Here is a 14,955-nt window from a genome sequence, read left to right on the forward strand (position 1 = left end):
TATATTCGTAGCCAGAGCCCCAGGCCTTCACTCATATAGACACTGTTCATTTGTCTTAGAATGGGGGTCAGAGGAGCATAGAAACACAGAAAAATCACCTGGACATTTATTTAACCATCTCCACGTTAATCTGTTCAGGTTCACATTCTCTGATTGCCCTGCGCCACTTCTGGCTGCTGAGCAGCGGGAAGGGGACAAGCAGAGCTGGGGAACAGTGAGAGGCTGGGTGTCAGCTCCCGGCCATGAGGAGGGCCCCTGGGGAGGCCTGGCGCCTGGGCTCTAATTCCCCTGGGGCTGCCAGGGGCCCAGCGGCAGTTTGTGCCTGCATCTGCCCACACCCTGAACCCGGGAGTGGGGAAGGCCTGCTGGGAGCAGCAGCCTCAGAGAACAGGAAGGCTTGCCTTCCTTCTAAGAACCTTCTGTTTCCTTCTGCCTGGGTCTCTGCTCTTCAGAGAGGCTCTGTGATGCTCCGACCCTACTCAGGTGCTGCGGGGGCCAGGCAGGTGCCCAGGGTGGGTATGGGACTCGTCCATCACCCCCTCTCAGCCTCCTGGCTGGTCCAGGTGCACACGGCCCACACCCAGCCATGGGCTTGCATTTGACAGCCGCTGCACTGACCGCGCTTTTTTTCCCCAGCTCCTGAGAAGCAAATGGAGAGGTACTTTCAGAATCCCGTCCACATCCTCCCACCTCTCAGGCTGGCCAGGGGCTGAGAGAAGGAGAAATAGGAAGCTGACTAGTCAGTGGCCTGATTCCTACGCCCCTGTATAATTATGGGTTGGCCACAAGTTCCATCTCATTTTCTCAGCAGCCCTTTGACAGAAGGGAGGAGGAGGCAGCTGTTGGAACCACATGCCCTGGATCTGAGTGTTGCCCCACCTGCCTGGGAGCAAGGCTGCCCTGCGACATCCCAGGGGAGTATTTACTTCTCCCCACAGCTTTTTGTTTTTGTTTTGTTCTTTTATTTGCTCCCTGTAATACTTCCAAAATTTCCACTGTGGCTGAGTGAGATTCCAAGGTGGTCTGGTCACTGCCCAGAGAATACGGGATTACACTGTAACGAGGAATGCCTGAGGTTCTGTGAAGAAAAGGCTCCTATACGTCCAAGGCATCATTGTATTTACTTCCACTTTAAGGCTTTTATAACTCACATCTGGTGAGCCTGGGCCCCGTAGCTGAGGGATGAAGCCAGCAGCCATCACGTGTTCTTAAATAGACTCAAGGCTTTGCTCTAAGCTTTCCAGATAGATTCATTTAAAACTGAAGCTTGCCTGTCACTTTAAGAAATTCATCGTATCCACTATCAGCCTGATACTGTTGAATATATTACTATTATGCATGGAGACACATACGATAGCTCTCACAGTGGAAACTAAAACTTTAGATTAGATAATTGCAGAAAATTTGACTGCAATTCACTAAGAGTGTATTTTGGTGAATAAGGAAACAACATTTTGAAAAGTAGGTCAGGGCACTTTTAGGGAACCCAAAAAACCCACAAGGATTCTCTGCAGGTGTGATAATTGGGTGGTGCAGCAGCCTCCCACCTTCATCTGGTTCCCTTGTATTTTTTTTTCCAGGCTGCTGTCTGTGACAGCTTGGGAAGGGGCCCCAGGCAGCTCTCCTCTGAACCGCCCCCCCCACTATGACTTCTCCTTTCTGCCTTTCCCCCAATACACATCAGCCTCACTAGAACCTCAGCTTCTAATTTTAGCTTCTGTTTTTCATTTTGCATAGCATACAAGGAAATATAATGCAGAATTTAGACAGGAGAGAAGTCAGGCTGTTTTCTCCCTGATAAATTGGCAGCGATCCATATTGATGGCTGTTGGCTGAGAGCAGTCAGTAGAACAGGGAACAGCAGAATGGTTGTGCCCTTATCTGCGTTAGAGAGCAGTCTCTTTTCATGATCCCAGGAGCTAGAAGCTTTCTGTCCTTTTCCCTTTGCACTGATGGCTGGTTGCATGATTTCAAACACCACTAAACTTACTTCTGGTTTTGTAGAAGTTCAAATGGACACAGATCATTGACTGTGTTGAGAGTGAGAGAGTGTGTGTGTATGTATTTGGGGTGCAGGGAGGAGTACTTCCTGTAAGAACAATGAATTAGATTCAATAACCTGTCAAGACTAGAAGCTAGACAGATTCTGCATTAACAATCAAGCTGAGGACCATATCTTACAGCCTGTGTCATGTGGACTGTCTTCCTTGGGTGTCTTTTAAAGGATGGGGCAAAACTTTGGGAACAGACTAGATCAGTGCTACTGAGTGTGGTAACATCAGCATCATCTGGCAGCTCATCAGGAATTCAGAATCTTGGGCCCCAGACTCCACCTGCTGAATCCTAATCCCTGGAGGGTGAGGCCCAGCAATCTGTGTTTTAACCTGCTCTCTAGGTGACTCTTATGCATGCTAAAGTTTAAAAATTACTGAGCTAGATGATCTCTCAAGGTCTCAACAGTCCAACTAAAAGTTAATTGTTCCTATAACTTTTTCTATGTCTTCTCAGGTGGGGTTGCTGAAAATTTCGTTAGAGAAACAAAGCCAAACCCAGCCTTTGTTATTGCAAAATATAACACACAGAAAAGCACATAGATGAATTATATAAAGGGAAGTGTGTAAAACTAAATGAATTATCATATAAGTAACACTTGGTCACTTCACCCAGGTCAAGAACCCTAGGAGGCGCCTTCTCAGTGGAATCCCAAACCCTTTCTCTACCCTAAAGTGAACCACTCTCCTGACTCCTGTGGTGATCACTTCTTTTCTTTCCTTTATATTTTTACAGTCTAAAACTGTATCCCTAGATAGCCCAGCGTAGTCTGGTCTATTTTTGACCTTTATCTAAATGGAATTACGAAGTACCTCCTCCTTGGTGTCTGGTTTCTTTTGCTCAACATTTTGTCTTCAAGATTTCATTAAGTTTTCAACACAGTGATTCTTGCCCTTTGTAAAGCTGTCGCGCCCTCTCATTGCTTGGATCCAGAGCAACTCCTCAAAGCTGCACAGATTTTCCTTTAAAATGACAGCAAATTAAAATTAATTTGGTTAGTGAGAATTTCATGGTGTTCCTTGAGCCAATCGTGGATTCCACAGGATGTTGCCAAATGAGGACTGGGGATGACTGCTCCAGGGCTCCAGCTGTGTCTTCTCTGTGCCAGGGATGGGATGGAGGAGAGTTAGGAGGACCTTCAGGAGGGGGCACCTCTCCTTTACAGAAAGGAAATGCTCAGAATTCTGAGCTCCCAATGTGTGTGGCATTGGATCACGTAGAGGGTGACCCAGGGCTGTTTCAAGGCAACACATGTCTGTCTTCCTCCTAGTTTCATTCAGGTTTTTTCATCCATCACACAAACAACTGTGCTTAAAGCATGTGCTAGAAAGAGTAGAAGAGACAAGACATATAAGGCACAATTTCTGTCAGTCTTTCCTCCTAGACTCTTGCTCTCCACAGAGGTTAAGAGCAAGGCCTTTGAGTCAGTCCAACCTGGGTTCTGGTTCTGGTTCTGCTACTTACCAACTAGGTGACCTTAAGCTCATCTCCATCTTAAAAATGGAGATTATAATAATAGTACATATCTCATGGGGCTATTTTGGTGATTAATTAGGAAATGCTTGAAAAATCCTTAGCGTAGCATCTAGCTAATAATAATTCCAGCTAACAGTGAATGCTTCCAATGTGCTAGGTTCTGCAACCCTATATGATTGGTTCTATTGTTACCCTCAGTTTCAGAGGAAGAAACTGAGGCCCAGAGAGGTTAAAAAACTTGCCCAGGATCCCACAGCTAGTATGTGGCGGAGGCAGCCTAACACCAGAGTCTTTGCTCTTAACCACTGTGTGTGTTAGTAACTCTTAGCTATTTTTATCATCTTTTTATGTCTAGGCTTTGGTACTCTTGGTGTGTTTTTCTCGTTATCTATTTCAAACCTGTCACGTGACTTCTAGCCCAGCCAGGGTCCTATCAGCTGCCTGTTCCAGGTCAGCCTCTTGAAGCAAATGAGACTGGCTTTGGAATTTGAGGCTGGTCCCGTCTCCTTGTTATATGATCCTCTTTTGAGGGTTGTCTCTCACAACAGAAACTGGTGACGACAATGGTAGCCACAGTAGATGCCAGAGGGCCTTAGCTGTCACTTTATAAGCACTGGCTTGCCCCAAAGCCTCATGCCTCCCTGAATTGGGATTCTGCAAGCCATGAGCCGTCAGAATGGTTCAAAGGTTGGAAAATGGTCCTGAAAGGACAGCTTAAAGGAATTGGCGGTCATTTGGTAGTGGCATATTGGTGACTCTAACTTTGAACAAGATATGCAAGTTGACAGTTTCCCCTGCTCTCATGTGGTGAGAGAGGAAGCAACTGCCGAAAGGGATGAGCCTGACAGAATGTTTTCCTTCTATTGATGACAAAGTCTTAGTGCCCTGGAGTAGACTACTGAGGGATATTGGGAACAGACTGTGTTTCCTGGGCAGTGATATCGGCAGCTTGAGACGGGGGTGGACTTCTTCCCTTCTTTTTCCACTATGTTATGATGAGGGCGTTTCTTCTTTATTCTCAAATTTCTAAAGACCTTCCACAGTTATGGTAGGTAGAATCATCCCTCCCACACAGACACCGAAGATGTCCACATACCAATCCCTGGAACCTGTTTATCCAGGTGGGCCCACAAGGTTCTTCCAAGAAGAGGGAGCAGGAAAGCCAGTTTCAGGGGGATATGCTGTGGGGAAGACTCAACCAGCCATTGATGGCTTTGAAGATGAAGGACGAGGACCACGAATTAAGAAATGTGGGTGCCTCCAAAAGCTGGAAAAGGCAAGGAAGGGGACTGTCCTCTGAAGCTCCCAGAAGGCAATGTGGGCCTGCCAACGTCTTGATTTTAGCCCAGTGAGACCCCTGTCAGGCTTCTGACCTACAGAGCTGTAAGAGAATAAGATTTGTGTTCTTTTACGTCACTTAAGTTTGTTGTAGGTTGCTACAAAAGCTGTAGAAATCTAATACACACAGTTTAACCCATATGGCAAGAACATAGTTTGGTAGATTGAGGGGGGAATATTTAATTTTCTCTCTCAGTCTTGGCTTCTATATCCCAAGTTCATGAGACCTGTAAGCCCAGATGTAGGTGTTAGTGCAGTAAGTACCTCTGTTTTTCAAGCTGTCTTTAATGCTGCCTGTCAGCTGATACACCCTCTGGTGTCCCCTGGAATTGACATGGGGAGGGGATGGGGACTGCTGTTTTTTATGCTGTCACCAACCCTGAGTGTCTGCACCCAGAGAAGCTTCAGAGAAGAACACAGTAGGACCGGTTGTCAAAGGCAGCCTGATGGGTGTGTAACCTTCTCTGCTTCTTGGAGTGACCCTAGTCAATCATGGCATCTCTCGTGACCTGGACTTTGGAGCCTCCTGTCCCCTTCCAGCTCCAGCCCCTGCTTAGAGAAGGGAGTTTTCTCCCTGTGCTGACTCACCTCTCAGGCTGCACAGTGGAGCCGCAGACTAACTCATGGCAGTGGGAGGAAGAACAAGCCAGGGTCATCAGGAGCGAAAGATGCACCAAGTCCCAGAGCGAAGACGTGACATCACAAAATGTTTGAACTGTGCCTGTCTTATTATAGACTCATGAAAAGACAATTGATTCCAAACCGCTGACTGGAGAAAAAGAAGCCTAGCTATATTTTTCTATAAATTGAATATTTAGCATTGTAAAAGGAAAGCAAAACGTTCAACAAGTACAAAGAAAATCAAGTTTTAAGTAAAATACGGTTTCCCAAAGCAAGGCTGTGAGGCCATTTCAGGGGCCAAGAGGCAGAGTGTTGGAGCGTTTCTTTCCCGACCTGGCTTACTTGCTCAGGACCCAGGTCAGAAGGAGTTGATTTTCTGTTTTTGGCCGGGGAGGGGTGGCCAAGAACATCCCTGGAGCAGGGAAGTTCCTACATTTGGCACCAGACTGTTGGGCCAAGGGCTCCTTGGCCTTCTGGGTCCCCAGCTGCTTTGGCCTGGAGGTCACCTCTCCCTCATCTTCCCACAAGGCTAGTAAGTGCTTCTGCGACTCCTACGTGGGGGGAGGCGGTATGTGAGAGGAAAGCAGGCAGATGAGCCTATAATATTGTCCAACTGCAACAAGGGTCACTGCCGCAGCCTCTCAGAGCAGCTGCCACTGCCACCCTGTCTCCTCTCCCTACTGTAGACTGACTGACAGAAGCTTCCCGGGAGGGCTGAGCAGTCAGGGGTGCTAATGAGGAGAAAGGCAAACACAGCCTCACCTGAGATCCTAGTCTGTTGTCAGGGAGTATCCATGAGGCTTGTGTTCAATTCCATACTGGCCTGAGTGTCCCCAGACTGTAGAAACCCCAGCACTGGGACTCTGAGGGACCCTCTTCCATAGGTAAGCAATGCCCCCCTCCAGCAAGGAAGAGGACATGCCTTCCCCCATCTCAGGAAGCCATGGCCCCAGCCCCTTCCCCTCCTCCCAGAAGAAAGAGTACGGGGGTCCCTCTTGGTGGTGAGTCTTTCTATTTTTATAGTGACAAGCACAGGACAGAGCCTTTCTCTCCTTGTCAGGTCACCGTGTTCCTACTTCTCATGCCAGCCCTGAGGTTTCATCTAGGCCCTGGAATAATCACAGTGTGGCCAGGCCTGCTGTCTCTGGACCATCCTCTGAGCTCCTGGCTGCCCACGTTCTGGTCACAAGTTTTCATTCTACAGTGTGTTCTTCAGAAACCAATTTTCCCATCTTTGTAGGCGCCAGACTCTTGCCACTTCCCCTTTTCACTTTTAGCTATTTTGTGGTTCCACAAACTCCAGTTGAGGGTTTGCAGAAGAAATCCAACAAGTAAACCAGAGTCATGAGCAGCTCTGATGAACCCTCTAGCAGAGGAGAGCTCCAATTCTAGCGTTAGATGAGAGTCGGGGGTCATCTGTTATAATTATCCTTGCCCCTTCAAGCCCTACTTACTCAGTTATAGAAGTGCAGGCCTCCCCCTGAAACTTCAGTGTTTATCCATTTGGAAATCTGTTTCCATAAGACAGCCCGAGCTGCAAGGCTGGGCTGGGAGCCAGCAGCAGTGTGGATGCAGTGCCCTGAAGCGTCGGCCTCCGGAAGAGCCTCTGAGGGCTGCTGCAGACATAATTGGGGCAGAGTCTGGCTCCAAGTTCACTGCAGGGGCAGTGCCTGGGGAGAGGCTCCTCTATAGAAAGCTCAGAGGCCAGCTGGGGGCTTCCTAGTCCTTCCGCTGGCCATGCTTTCTTAGGTTTGGAACTGTATAGGTATGGACAGTGTAGCTTCTTGAAAGCCAGGAGTGTTGATGGGGTTAGGAGCCTGGACTCCTAATCCCCCGGTCTGGGCTCAAATCCTGCTTCATCACCACTTGGCTGTAGGCTCTGTGACCCCCAGTTTCCACACCTGTAAAACGAGGATTTTATGTCTGCCTTCCAAGGTTGCTACGAGGCTGTCTGTGCCAAGTGCTTAGCGAGTAATAAGCGTGCGGTCCACAGCACCTTTATTAGCAGTGTTATTTGTAGTCATCACGGTCGTCACCCCACCCTATATCATGAGCTGGTGAGGTGGGCCTGGTATAGTCCTCAGCAAGCTCATCCCCAAGCAGCCTCTCGAGCCGGCCCCTGAGCTCTTCCCAAGACTCAGGTGCACCCTTCCCTGATTTCAGTAGCGCTGAATTGGAAGGCACCGCCCAAGTGCTCACTTCCTTTTGACTGTCATCCTTGGAGCAGAGTCCCCAGAGGACCACTGCAGTCAGCTGCTTCTGGTAGTTACAGCAGTTTTTAGAGCCGTGCATGCCCACAAGGCAGACTTCAGCTCGCTGAGTCATCCTGCAGGGTCTGTGCCGAGCCAGCCACCAAAAGACAAAAGGCAGCAGCAGTCAGGAAGATGAATGATGATGGTGTACACAACAGTTTTCAAGGGGATTTTAGCAAATATTTCTCTTTAATGTGTCTGGATGAAGACAGGATTGCGTGGGTGTTAACATTTATTAGACACTTACCAGCCACTTGGCCTCCACAATTGGACTTTGCTTTCGCTGAACCCAACCCAAACTGCCCAGTGGGGAACCCCTCCTCTCAAACAGCCAGACACCCTCCTGAGGGGGTCCCTGGAGCTAGTCTCTGACACCCAGTGGAGGGTGGGAGGTGGCTGTGAGGGGAAAGTCACTAGTGTGGTCCTGGATGGGGGGATGACCCTCTCCTCCCCTCCCCCCACGCATGCACACAACCTTCAAGGTGGGATTATAGGAACAAGAGAGGAAAGCATTGATTTCTCCCTGAGGTGATCACAGAAGGAAGTGACTTGCAATAAGGACTATGCCGTGAGATCTCTTTTCCACAGTTGCTGGGGAAATTCAGTTGTTTCTGTTAATACCACTGTTTATTTGGGCCTAGGATGTCTCTAAAACTGCTTCATCATTATCTATACTTACTTTCTGTTTGGAAATCGTGGAAGAGTGAGGTTAAAGTGAAGGGGTTTCTTTCCTGCAAATATTCCAATGTTCTCTCAGAAATTATTGGAAAATAAAAAACAACTTTGCAACTAGCAGATTTCCCAAGGTGTGCAAGCAAATGAGTAAAAAGAAAGATAATGTAATTTTTTTTTTTATAACCTGTGTTTTCTCTGATTTGAGGTTGGCTTTTAGTTTTATTTCTGGAGCGAACACATTTGGTATTTATTTAAAGAATGAGACAAACAAAAAAAAATGGATCCAAATGGATGTATATATTTCTTAAGATAGATTGACATTGGTCTGCATTATTAATAAGTAATCAGGAACGTTTGGGAACGTTTGTTTTCTTCATCAGCAAGAATTTTTCCAGCCTTTATTGGCTCTATCACAAGCTATTCTTGATTGTTCTGCTTCTCTCTTTTTTTTTTTTAATTGAAGTATAGCTTTTCTTTCTTCCTTTCTTTCTTTCTTTGGCCACACTGTGCGGCATGCAAGATCTTAGTTCCTCAACCAGGGATCAAACCCGTGGTCCCTGCAGTGGAAGCACAGAGTCCTAACCACTGGACCGCCAGGGAATTCCCTGCTTTTTGGTATTATTGTAACCTTGAGTAAATACCTATCGTCATAAGAAAATGGAAGGTGAGAAGGGGTCACCTGGCCTCGCCCCTGCTTCATTTATAGCTTCAATTGTACTTTCTACTGATGAAAGAGACCCTCTGAAATTGAGATGCCAGAATTTTTTTTTTTGATAACATTCCTTCTTTACCCGCAGTTTTCTCTTCCTACTTATGGGTGTAAGCCAAATGTCTCACTCTTCAGTGTAGAGGCACACAGTTGCTCCCTGTGAGTAACAATCCCCCCGCACAAGTCGGAGACTTTATGTGGGTGTGCCCTCAGTCTCCTCTTTCCTTGACTGAGTGAGCCTCATTTTCAGATAGTTAGAGGTTGTCTGCTCTCTGCCTGCTGTGTGCTTGCAGGGTGCTCAGGCCATCCCATGCTCTGCGTCACTGTTGCTTTTCCCCTGACAAACCCCTAACAGGGTGCTTACATAATGACACCCTCTTGCTCTAGGGCATAATAGCAAAATAGCCACCCTGCTCAAGTTCTTCCTGTTCTAGAAGGTGTTTCAGCAGAATGCTGGGTGAATGCCAAGTCAGTATCCAGAGTGAAACATTTCAGAGGACAGAAATTCCAGGGGTGGATTTCTCATTAAAGTTGATGTATCCCTTTTCTATTCATGGCTCACTTAGCTACGTGATACTGTACCTGGTGGTCCTTCTGTAAGAAATGTGAGGATCTGGCTTTTGTAACCACAGATAATACCAGGAGTGATCAGTGGAGCCCAAGCTGTGTTGGAGTCACCCTGGTTTATCATCAGTGTTGACATCTGCCCAGTTTTGCATCTATTGTGGAAGGGCTCAAGCTGCTCGGGGACTTTCTCCCATGCAGGCACCTACTTGTTGGACTCTGTGTTATGGCTTATGATTTTGGACATTTACTGCATTTTAAAGGGAATTTAGCACTCTTTTCATATATAGCTGGGTTTTTATTAAATTTCAAGATTTTAAGCGTTTATAATTTACCAATCTTTGAAGAGTTGTGGCTGAAACAATTCACAAGTGGATGCATTTAAAAATAATAGCTCAGGGCTTCCCTGGTGGCTCAGTGGTTAAGAATCTGCCTGCCAATGCAAGGGACATGGGTTCGAGCCCTGGTCCGGGAAGATCCCACATGCCGGGGAGCAACTAAGCCCGTGCGCCACAACTACTGAGCCTGCGCTCTAGAGCCCGCAAGCCACAACTACTGAAGCCCACGCACCTAGAGCCTGTGCTCTGCAACAAGAGAAGCCACCACAATGAGAAGCCTGTGCCCCGCAACACAGAGTAGCCCCCGCTCACTACAACTAGAGAAAGCACGCGTGCAGCAGTGAAGACCCAATGCATCCAAAAATTAAATAAATGAATAAATAAATAAATTTATTTAAAAAAATTAATAATAGCTCAATCTGTAGATTTAAAACAACTCTACTTCTCATCATTCAGAAATGGTACTTGGAGCAGTAGCCAGCTGAGCCTGCGGTCACTAGAAAAGGCTGTGGACCTGAAAGACTTCTGGCCTTGACCTTCTCCTGCCGTGTTTTTTCAGGAACGTGTTCAGCACAGAGCTCCTGGAACTCTTCTCTGAGGAATATAACCGTTAAGAGTTCCTGTAGATCCTTTGTTCTTACTGTTTTCTGGATTCTAGTCATAGAGTTTGTTCTCTTATTTCTTTGTTTGTTCTTATTTCTCTTATTTCTTATTCTCTTTATCAGGGTAATAAGTGAGGAGAGGTCAGTAAGGATAGAGACAAGGCCTAGTAGTTTTTTATTTCCAAATCCAGAATAGACGATTTTTATTAACACCGCTTCCCCAGTTTCTCCACTGGAGCCACTCTTGCTGACTCTTCCCCTCAAAATACAGTGAAAACAAAACAAAGAGACAACCAGAAAACCCCACTCATGCGTGTACTGCAAGGGACTCCTGCCTCTAATAAATCCCCATTCTCATTCTCAATCTCCATCTCTCTCTCTCTCTCTCTCTCTCTCACACACACACACACACACACACACACACACACACACACACACAAACACCCGTGGAATTCCAGGCCCATCCTCCACCCTGGAGCCCTCTCCATCCTGTTCCCTTTCTACCCTGGGAGGAAATAGACACTCAATTTACTAAGTGCTCTACAGCTTAGAATTCAGAGAATTACAACTGAAATAGGCCAGTATTTTAAAATGCTTAATCATACTTCCCTAAAGCTATATATGTGTGCATGTGCGCGTGCGTGTGTGTATATAAAAAAAACTGAATTTAACGTGATAAGAAAGGTGTGATTTATAGTTAAAGCCCAGTCTCTAAGGTAGCGGAGGGCACAGTGAGATTTTTCAGAACCTAGTCTGCATTGATTTCCATGCACGGCAGACAGCCTTTTCTGAGTCACTCAGAAGTATCTCCCAATCTCTGTTTTTGTAATTATACTTGGTCAAGGGTGAGAAATCCTGTCTCGGGATCCCTGTTTGTCCGGGAGTGGCACGGACATTCCTGATGCTCACGGATATGAGAGCTCTGGGTGCCCAGAGGGCCCTTTATCTACCCAGAGCCTGACTGACATCTCTGCTCACTTTTGTATCTGCTCAGCCCAGAGTGCATGACCTTGTTCTATAAATACCAGTCTTGTTTAAATAACAGCTGCCTTGGACTCGTGGCCACCACAAATCCCCCAGATGCACTAGGCAGGCAGTTCCCTCCTGGCTGTGAGCTTTGATCCGCCCTCCCTCTGTGAGAGGCCGCAGAGGCATGAGGGTAGGGCCTTGAGCTGCCATCACTCACCCTTTGTTTCCACCAGTGGGTGAGACCTTTGGGGGGTACAAAGATGAATACAACTCAGTCCCAGCTCTCGAGGAACTTACAGTGTGGTACAATAGAAGAGAGATGCACAGATAATCATAATATGAGAAAGAAAGAAAAACCATGGGATAGTAGGAATTGAGAGGAGAGTGAGCTCTCTCCCAGGTGGGAGATCCTGAAAGCCTTCATGGAGGACATGCATTTGAGCTGAGATTGAAGATTAGGCAGGATTTGAATACAGGAAAATGGATGAGCTATTTAGGAAAATATTACTTTGGATCCCTAGCTTATACATCAAAGTAAATTCCAAGTCCCAACAGTTTAATAGAAATGCAACTCCTGGGAATTCCCTGGCGGTCCAGTGGTTAGGACTCCACACTCTCACTGCTGAGGGCCTGGGTTCAATCCCTGGCTGGGGAACTAAGATCCTGCAAGCCCCACACTGTGGCCAAAAAGAAAAACAAAATGCAACTCCCCAAATAGTAGGAAATATAATCAATTGTTTATGTGATCTTGAAGGGGGGAAGTTTATTTTAAGCATAAAAGAAATAAAATATAAAAGAAAAGACTGCTTTTTTCTAATTGAAACATAGTTGATTTACAATGTTGTGTTAGATTCTGGTGTACAGCAAAGTGATTCAGTTATACATATTCTTTTTCATGTTCTTTTAAATTATAGGTTATTAAAAGATATTGAATATAGTTCCCTGTGCTATACAGTAGGACCTTGCTGTTTATCTATTTTATACATAGTAGTTCGTATCTGCTAATCCCAAACTCTTAATTTATTCCTCCCCCGCCTTTCCCCTTTGGTAACCATAAGTTTGTTTTCTATGCCTGTGAGTCTGTTTCTGTTTTGTAAATAAGTCCATTTGTATCATATTTTAGATTACACATATAAGTGATATCATATGATATTTGTCTTTGTCTGACTTTCTTCACTTAGTATGATACTCTCTAGGTCCACCCATGTTGTTGCAAATGGCATTATTTCATTCTTTTTTATGGCTGAATAGTATTCCATCTTATTTATACCACATCTTCTTCACCCATTCATCTGTCAATGGACATTTAGTTTGTGTCAATGTCTTGGCTATTGTAAATAGTGCTGCTATGAACATTGGGGTGCCTGTATCTATTGGATTTAGAGTTTTGTCTGGATATATGCCCAGGAGTGGGATTGCTGGATCATATTGATAACTCTGTTTTGTTTTTTTTTTCTTTTTAAGGAACCTCCATACTGTTTTCCATTGTGGCTGCCAATTTACACCAATTTACATTCCCACCAACAGAGTAGAAGGGTTCCCTTTTCTCCACACCTTCTCCAGCATTTATTATTTGTAGACTTTTTAATGATGGCCATTCTGACTGGTGTGAGGTGATACCTCGTTTTAGGATTGATTTACACTTCTCTAAAAATTAGTGATGTTGAACATCTTTTCATGTGCTTGTTGGCCATCTGTATGTCTTCTTTGGAGAAATCTTTGGAGTCTACTTAGGTCTTCTGCCCATTTATTGATTGGGTTATTTATTTATTTATTGTTATTGAGTTTATGAGCCTTTTGTATATTTCAGAAATTAAGCCCTTGTTGGTTGCATCGTTTGCAAATATTTTCTCCCAGTCTGTAGGTTGTGAAAAGATTGCTTTTGACTAAAAAGATGAACTATCATAAACACACTATACAACATAAGAGAGCTAGGGAGAATGGGGAAATATTTGTTACCTATAATACTAGATAAAGGGTTCATATGAATATAAAGAGCTTGCGTAAACTAAATTAGAAAAATAAATATCCTAACAGAAAAGTGGGCAAAAGGCAATGAGCAATTTACCAAAAAAGAAATATAAATGGCTTATGAACATGGAAAAATTCCATATGAGCAGTAAATAGAGAGATGCTATTTCTCACCTATTAATGCAAGCAAAGTTTTGTTTTGTTTTCAGTTTTAAACCAATGTCCAGCAATAACACTGGCAAAGAATGGACAGCTCTTTCATTCAGAGCTGCCTCACTGTTTCTTTAAATGTTTTCTTAACTTGGTTTAAAAATGTACTTTATGTTAGTAACTTCTTAGATTAATAAACAGACTTAAAGTTGCTTTTAGAAGCGTAACATTATGAAGTTTTGTTTTACAAAACTCTTGTATTCCTTCCCCTACCCACCACACCCCCCTCCCCATTTCCAGGTCTAAAGAGAAGCAGCAGTTTCTAAGCATCAAGGGCTGGCCTGCAGTGAAGGCCAGTAACCTGTAGCCATGGGTCCAGTCTGACTACCACCAGGTTTCTGTCAGACTGGCCAGCTAAGAATGAATTTTACTTTTTTAAATGATTGAAAAAAAATCAAAAGAAAACAATATTTCATGACTTGAAAATTATATAACATTTAAATGTTAGGGTCCCTAAATAACTTTTTATTGGAACATGGCCACACCCATTTGTTTATGTGCAGACAGTGGGAGCTTCTGTACTGCAACAGCAGAGTTGAGTCATTTCTATGGTAGGGGAGGAAAAAGTTTTCCTTAACTCTCGTAGGGTCCCTGGCTGGGTCTGAAAATTAAAATGACAGAAGACAGATGAACTGTCTTTTTTCTTTTATTGAATTTTTATGTGTATGTAGGAGCCTTTACAAGTGAATAAAGACCCAAAGTGACCAGAACAGGAAGCTTTAATAACTTTCCTCACAAAACATTTGTGAAGAATTGACAAGACAAAGAGGTTTGGGCTGGGGTAGTAAATGATGAAGAAATAAGTAGGAAGATAAGGGTTAGTTTGATAAGGTTTGCTTGTACAGCCTTCTCCGTCCTCAATTCCCTGCTTTTGGTGCTAAGAATGTCTTCTTTCCTCCTGGTACAGGGAAGACATCTTTCACATGAGAGTTTTACGACCTGATTCAGGGAAGAGGACAAGTAGGGGGAGTCCTGAGTGACCTTCCTGCTTCTGCTGTTTTTTAAAATTCCTTTGGCTTAAAATATTTAATATGCCAAGGTGCCCTCTTTTGGGGTAGTATGTCCCGAACCCCATCACAACAGAGACTCCATGGCCCACAAGGCCCCAAACATTTACTCTCTGGTTCTTTACACCAAAGGTTTGCTGACCTCTGGCGTAGAGTAATAGTAGATATGAC

The sequence above is a fragment of the Delphinapterus leucas genome, chromosome 13 (assembly GCF_059928025.1).
Source record: "Delphinapterus leucas isolate spDelLeu-1000000601 "Yukka" chromosome 13, BTC_Dleu_Yukka2, whole genome shotgun sequence".
Lineage (NCBI taxonomy): Eukaryota > Metazoa > Chordata > Mammalia > Artiodactyla > Monodontidae > Delphinapterus > Delphinapterus leucas.